Source organism: Achroia grisella, unplaced genomic scaffold, assembly GCF_030625045.1.
Source record: "Achroia grisella isolate CSIRO2021 unplaced genomic scaffold, CSIRO_AGI_Agris_v1 utg558, whole genome shotgun sequence".
NCBI classification, from domain to species: Eukaryota; Metazoa; Arthropoda; class Insecta; order Lepidoptera; family Pyralidae; genus Achroia; species Achroia grisella.
In genome coordinates, this window is record NW_026712938.1 from 7,504 (window position 1) to 15,536 (window position 8,033).

An 8,033-nucleotide genomic window follows, 5' to 3' on the forward strand; every position below is an offset into this window, starting at 1 on the left:
CGCTAAGCACAGATCCGACGTTGGCAGGGGCCGGGGACTGACTGACTTGCTCTAACTCTCATACAAAACAACTTGTGAGCAAGAGATTTTGTGCGGAAAAACAGTTTATCTTGTTAATTAAAAACTATTGATTATTATATACATCGGAATTATACACTATTTATGTGTGTATTTAGTATAATGTATATTGGAAAATTCGGGTCTTAAATCAGTCCCGTTTTCTTATACAAATCAAAAATATATTTTATAAAATCAATCTTTGAGATTTTTTTCTCTGCTACAAAAGTTAATCAATCATGTAACGAGAACTGTCAATATGATGTCAAAGATATGAAAAATGAAATACCTAAATATCAGCCCCGAAGGATTTGTAATTGCTGAGAAAAATTAAGGTATCTGAGGTCAATATTTGCGATGCGTCGCCTTAAATATTGCTGCAATAGTTAACATTTCGTAAATTGACTTACGATCCCTTTCACTCCATGTGACACGTCTCATGTATGTCAACCCTCTTCTCCCCCTTACCGTGACATAATCGTAGATTTTGAAATGTGACTACGAAATTTAGGATCCCTTTCACTCCATGTCACACGTCTTATGTATGTCAACCCCCTTCTCCCCCTTACCGTGACATAATTTATCGATGGATGCCTGTAATGCGTGCTCGCCAACCATACATATATTGCAATTTTGGCCGGGTTATTACCAGACGAAATCCGAAACTCATGACTTTAAAATGAGTCGCGGGATAAAATGCGGTGATGTAAAATGTAATGCAGTTTAACTGATGACTATTAATTGAAACAAAATTATTACATTGATGCATTTTATTTAAAACTGAAACAAATCATATATCTATCCATTTTATCATATCTCTTTGGTCTATATTACTAATTCCCTTGAAACTATTCCCTTGCAATAATTGAGAATTAATACTATTTTTAATACAACCAGTTTATGTACAGTAGCAAAATAGGCGTAGATATTATTTTATCGTCTCTGGAAGCTAAAAATTTTGATGATAAGGAATCCCATGACCGTGGCTGCTGCGACTCCGATGCCAGCTTTCCACCATGAGGAGTTCTCGCCGGTCAAACTCGTGAAGTGCTTCAAATGTCTGCAAAATATTTGGAGTTATTGGAATATAAATGTTATTCGTCATCTAGTAGTTCACTAGTCGCAAGAACAAGATATCGATACTTGTCAAGAGACCAATACATAAAATTATTTGATGAATTTATTCTATATATCTGTTCAGCTATTTTATGATGGTAAACAACAACACATTAATTTATCCGAGACATAAGTAGACTCACTTCTGTCATACATAAAAAAGGAAAACTGTATTACAAAGTCAATGGCGTGGGTAACTTGGTGGCCAAGCAGCTGTTTCAGTTTGCAGCCATTTCATTGTGGTAATGACATTATATATGAATATTGAGTAAAGCACTACATTTTATGCTTTAAAATACTATCATCAAGAACTGTTGAGAGTTGTCAGACTAGTATTTGATTTTTATCATTGATATGATGGCCGATGGTTATAAGAGATAAGCACAGTGTACCTTATGTATAATGAAGTTGAACACAGATCTGCACTGTACTGAAACTCGGATCAGACCACATTACTGTCTTAGGTATGGTTAGTAAATTCTCAAAATGTTAATCAAGTGTCCAGTGTTTCATAAACTTAAATATAGGTACATAATGACGTTACTCACCTGTGCTTGCTGAATAAAATCAAGCAGCTTGAAATTGACTGACAAAGACAAAATTAAAATAACAGTATTTAAATACTGTTACTTTAGCAATTTTAATTATCAAGCAATAAATTTAAAATACATTTTAAATACTATTATGTAGTTATTGCAAACGCATCACTGAGTGAGTGGTACCTATATGGTTTCTAAACACTATATACACTTTGTTCATTTATAGTAAAAACACTATATTGTAAATTTAATTTTCGTATGACATTAAGAAATAAAAATAGACTAATAATATTTTTATAATCCATATTTGCATATTGTATTTTAATAAATAAACTAAGAATATAATAATTTTTGTGAAAGAATGTCTAAAATAAAGTAGTATATATATAGTATAATTATGATGGACGAAAATATTATACTTACGGAAATGCTGCCATGGTGGCTAGTTTCATAAACACGTCGTGTTTGTTTTCTTTGATGTTGAACAATTGGGGTGCAAGTAATTGATACTTGTTGCAGAAAACCTCAGGCTGCAACATATACTCCTGCCGAGCAATTAATGCGTCTCCTTTTGTGCCCACTATCAGTACAGGAATGTGACTCTCTGCGAAATATTTCTGAAAGAAAAGAAACAGGGGACTATTCTTTTTATTAAATCGTAGAAGGACAATACTCAATTAGAACGTTAGACAGTGCATGTAGAACTGTATGGCACTTGCTCAAAGCAACTAATGGAAAAGATATGATAAAAGCATAAGTTTCAGTACCACTTCTAGTCTCAGATTATGAATTTATTGTATATCATCATTTTTGAGATAGATTCCATATTATAATCGTTTACAGCTCACATCTGTTACTTTATCCATGCTATAATTTTACACTAATAGATTTAGAAAAACAAATTAAATATTAGAGTAATTATAAGAAAAAAATTAATCATTATTAGCTATGCTTGATTATCATTACCACCTACAGACATCAAACTTATTGTATCATAATTTTTATCATATTTATAAAACATAATTACATGTCACGATGTTCCTTACAAACTGTACCTAAATTTTATTAATCTTCTATCTATGGCTGAAGTAACTAAAGAATTTAACAAATTGACGAGAAATAATATACTCTATACTTTTTTAGGGCTATGATTACTTACTATGTATATTCTTGCAATATATTCGAAGGAACGGGAGGCAGCGACATCATACACGAGACAAGCGACGTCACAGTTCACCTCATGGGGCTGCAATGGATCCGAAACGCGAGTGATGGGAATCTCCTTCAGTACCAGATACTTCTCCTGCCCGACACCAGCACTGTGTTTATACAGCAATTCTCTATGAGGTTACTGTCGCCACGCTCGTTGGCATGGGGCTTTATTTTCTGTTACAAAAATGATTATAGATTATGTATGTAGGTATATAAGCTTTGTTCTAAGATATAGGATTTTAGTATAACATTACAGCATTAGCTAATGCATGGTTTCTGTTAATTTGTCTCCTTTCTGAAATTAAAGACACCCTATGCCCATCCTTGTGATTGTCTATTTTTATGCCAAATTTGATTAAAATCGGTTCAGCAGTACACTCGCGACTTAGGATTACATGATTATGTTACAGTAATTTTGTATGTTCCTAAACGTTAAAATAAAATAAGTTTATTGTCTTATATTGTTTGTTGTCTTATTCAGTCAAAATATTATTATTCATACCTTATGAGCAATACCGAGGAAACTTCTACAAATAGACGTCTTCCCACACGACCTTGGGCCGATAACGTGACACTGGTAAACGTTGCGACTAGATTGTTTTTTGGCAACGTCCACTTTTTTCTCGCGTGTTACTGCAAAATAAAAACAAAATTTTTTTTTAACTATTTCTTCATCTGTTTTATGTACTATCTAAAAATTTTGTTGGCATTGTAACAGATATTAGTAGTAAACTGGGTAAGTGGTTTTATGTATACTTGAATAAACATTCGTCTATAATATAATTACTATTCCTGTATTAGACCCAATTAACATGAGTAACTGAGTTACAACATTATGAAAATACATTGAAAGCTTCAATAAATTTTTTTCTCTTCCTCTTGTGTTTAAATTCAGTATCATAGCAATCTGTGCTTTCTGCAATAAACTACTTTTATATCTGATAGATGCATCTATCTATCTGAGTCCACTGATGCTTCCAATATTTATTGAGTGATTTTGTACAATTGCAACCTAAAAAAATAATGTTTAATATTTACTATGTATTGCTGCTTTTTGTGATTCATTTTCAAGAAAATTAAACCCCAAATAGGCTAAATAGGCACTAGTGTTTTGCAAGTCCATTAAAGTCATTAAGGTCCATCGACACATCCAACCTTGCAGCGTTAAATAACCCTGTAATAGAAACAGTAATAAAATTATATACTTTGAATGTCAATCTTCTCATGTCAATACCAATAAATAAAATATGGAGACAGTTATTCAAGGAATGGTGACTCATGGTCGCACTTATATATATTCTTTCATGTCAAGCTTTCCTATGAGAAAACCATTGAAATTCTAATAATGCATTTCTACATTCATCCATAAAAGATACAAGCAGATACTTAATACTTGGTTTAATAACCAATCTATGATATTAGTGATAGTTATAAATTTTACTTACCTTTTCATTAGTTGGAACTGTGTACCGTAAATTGTGCCAAGGAATCCGTGGGCAATATGAGAACACATTTTTTAATTCTGTTGGATTTAACATTCCATCTTTATCTTTATCGTATTTTTCAAAGAGCTGTGTCAGAAATTGCTGCCCCTTATATGATAGTTCAGATGTAGATCCTACAGGTACTTTTATACTGTAAACAAAAAAAATATTATGTTATTTGTGATGATTATTGTTCATATCAAATAACAAACGTCTAAAATATCTATTTTTGTCGTTGAAATGAGGCCTTTTGGTCAAGGTTGATTATACTGATTTTATTAAAACATCTATGATTACATTATGAAGAGGTAAAGTTTGTGATGTTGTAGGTGGTAATCTCTGGATCTACTAAACTAAAGTTGAAAAGTTTTCTGTGTTGGTTAGCCCATTTATTAAGAAAGGTTATAGGCTATATAGCATCATGCTACAAACAACAGGAATGGAGCTGCATTGAAAAAAGTTGCAAATTGTGTCAGCTAGTCATTCATAATAATAAATAGCAATGATATTAGCTTACTTGGCATATAAATAAGTATGAGTCAACTCTAAACTCTCATCATATCCAAATTTACGAAGCACTGTCCATGTAGTCTCATTTCTTCCTCTTTGTATAAACAAGCAATGTAAAAAAATAAAACCCTTTACTGTTATACAATCATTTTCAATTCCACCACCTATGTTCTGGGCAATTACTGATTTCACTTCATCTAAAACCTAGAGCAAAATAATAAGCGCAATTATAATATCTCACTTAATTACAAGTTAGAATCAGATTTAATTTAAGAAATTTTCTTCCTTCCATATATTTAATTTTTCTGAAAAATATGAAATAATGGCTGATGAAGAGTTTTTACAAATACCACGCTTTTGAGAAATCATAGAAAACACTTCAAATTCAAAGTTAGTTTTTTTATTAATATATATTTACATAGCATAGGAAATAAACGAGCTTACGACAATCAGATGGGTAAGTGATTGCCACCACCCATGAACATCCCCGCAATCCGTGTGTTGCCAGCCTCTTAAGAAGATATAAGCTTTTTTTCTTGAAGGTTTCAATTTGCTAATTATGCTATCTTTTAGCTATACTAGCCATTACCTGTCAGTTACCACATTCCTTTGCTATTTAAACAAAAGAATGCCATGTTGCTCTAGTCAAACAAACACCACACACTGTCTACATCAAATTTCAATAAGATCACTTCAGTGTTTAATCATGACTAGACATCAAACAGACAGATTGAAACGGATGGATTTGGTTTGAGGCTAATTAAATAAAAAAAATTGGATAATATTGTTTTTGAAACATTTGGTTCAGTAATCAGTCCGAGTATGAAAGTTTGTCCATAACATTTTTTTTGAGGCCATTACTATTATGTGTATACAAAAGTATAAATAAATAGATTACCTGTAATTGCAAAGGTGTATCAAAACATTTTCTTTGAAATATTGTTACTTCGTAATCATCCAGCAGGCCATCTCCATCCAAATCACAGATTTTGAATATTCTTGTGAGGGCTTTCTTACATTTCTCTGTCAACTACAATTTTTTTTCTATTATCAAATTTAAATAATAAAATATTTAGACTACTTATATGTTTCTTATAAGTCCTATCATACATTTTTTTTATTATAAAGTGCTTCCTCCTGCCCTAATTCTTTTCAGCATTGCAGTAATGCAGGATAATAAGGTGACATTTAACTATTCACATGTGTAGTAAATTTCAAATTACTTATCTCCAATTTTAAACAACTTACCTCTTGTTCTTCAATACAATATATAGGGCATATAGGATGTAGTACAGCTTTTTGTGCATTATAAAACATTTCCGATACATTAGCAAGTGTTTTCGCCGAGCATTCTATACACCTATCCACTTCTGGATACTCCTCTGCTATATCCCAGATATTCTGTAACAATAATAATAGACAGCACCTGTCAGAACAGAGTCCAAATATTTAGTTACTTATAGAAGGCTATGCCAACTCTAAGCAATAAGATGTATTTCCAATGATAATTAAGTAAGGAAAAAATGAGTGTGGGTTGAATGCATAAATAAATATTACTCGAAAACATATCAACAGAATTTTATATTACAAAAATAAATAACTTACATCAATTACAGAATAATCAATCAAGTCTATCTTGTTTCCAACAAGAATAACAGGTTTTCTGTAATCATTTGGGCAGTTGTCTCTCACAAATGGCAACCAATATGATGCTATTTTGCTCAGGGTCTCTTTACGATCTACTGAAAAAATTATGCATATAACATGTGCCTTTTCTATTTCTTCTCCAACTTGTACTAAGGACTGTTCAGCAACTGCAAATAATAACAGAATTATTTTACAAAAACATAATAATGTAATGTATAATACTTTATTTGTGCAATAAATTTACCTGAAGCTCTATAATCATTGCCATTTTCATAATACTCCTGATTGCATACAAACTTTTATCTAACTTCTCTGTGAGTGTAAGATTTTAGAAAACAGTAGCTGTAATATTATCATCAGTAAAACAAGATTTTGGCTTTACATTCTTCAAAAAACATATGACTGAGAAAACTCAAACTAATGTTGAAATTATGGTAACAATGTATCAGGTAACATTCAATTTGCTGTTTCTAGATTTTGTAACTCTTTAGATTTAGATATGTATTATATGATAACAAGAGTAATAATACATGACAGGACTCTTTAGGATGTTCTAAGTGACTGAGGTTTCATGATCAAAATAAAATAAGATTGATACATACCACAAACATCTACAATGTTAGTAGGTACTTGCTCAGGTGTAACATCGGCGGGTATCGTAATCTCTTCAGCTTTCGGTGGAAACATGGTCAGTGAATTCTTCTGTCACTAAAGAAAGAATTAAGGAAGTTTTTCCTACTCCAGGTTCACCAAGCAAAAGGATACGAACCGTGCGTGGTAGAGATTCGTATACCATTTTTAAACACTACGTAACACTTGTTACAAAAACATTCTCGGTGAACCAAACAACATAATACTATTTTATATGTAATTGTGACAATGTAGGTTTTGCAAATTATTTTGACTTTTTCTTTGATGAATTAATAAATAAACTACATTTTAATTTTTATGTCAATAAATTACATATACACCGTAACTATTTAGTTTAGTACACAGAGCAATTAATGAACTACAGAGAAGAGAACGAAGTAACTAATACAGCACCTGTAGTACCTTATTGTTATACGTTCTTAGTTATTGTAGTTTTTTAATTATTTGTGATAATTGAGTGGCAGTCCCTAGAGTACCATTCGGGCAACTTTTGTCGTATCGCTCATGCTCGTAAAAACATTCACCAGGAACAGCTCTCTGAAAGGAGGGGGATTGTGAGTAATATGGACTAACGATCCCATTGCTAGCAATGTATCCTGTCAAGTTCATCTCGACGGGTCTCTCCCTGACAATCGCAGTGATAAATTACCAGTGAATTAGTAACAATGAACTAAGTGTCCTGACGCCGTCGAGTTTGGCGGTGGTGTGGGTTTTCTTTTCTGTGTGACCCATACCGGTCATCGAGCATCATGTGGAGGACCGCTACTGCCGTGACTCCGTTATAGAAACACGTGCGGAAAGGGTGGTGCTCTGTGCT

The 8,033-nt window shown here is 32.3% G+C and overlaps 1 pseudogene; it reads right to left on the reverse strand.

The window, feature by feature from the left end:
- Nucleotides 1-990: 990 nt before the first annotated feature.
- Nucleotides 991-7,530, reverse strand: LOC131848422 (mitochondrial Rho GTPase-like; annotated as a pseudogene).
- Nucleotides 7,531-8,033: the final 503 nt, after the last annotated feature.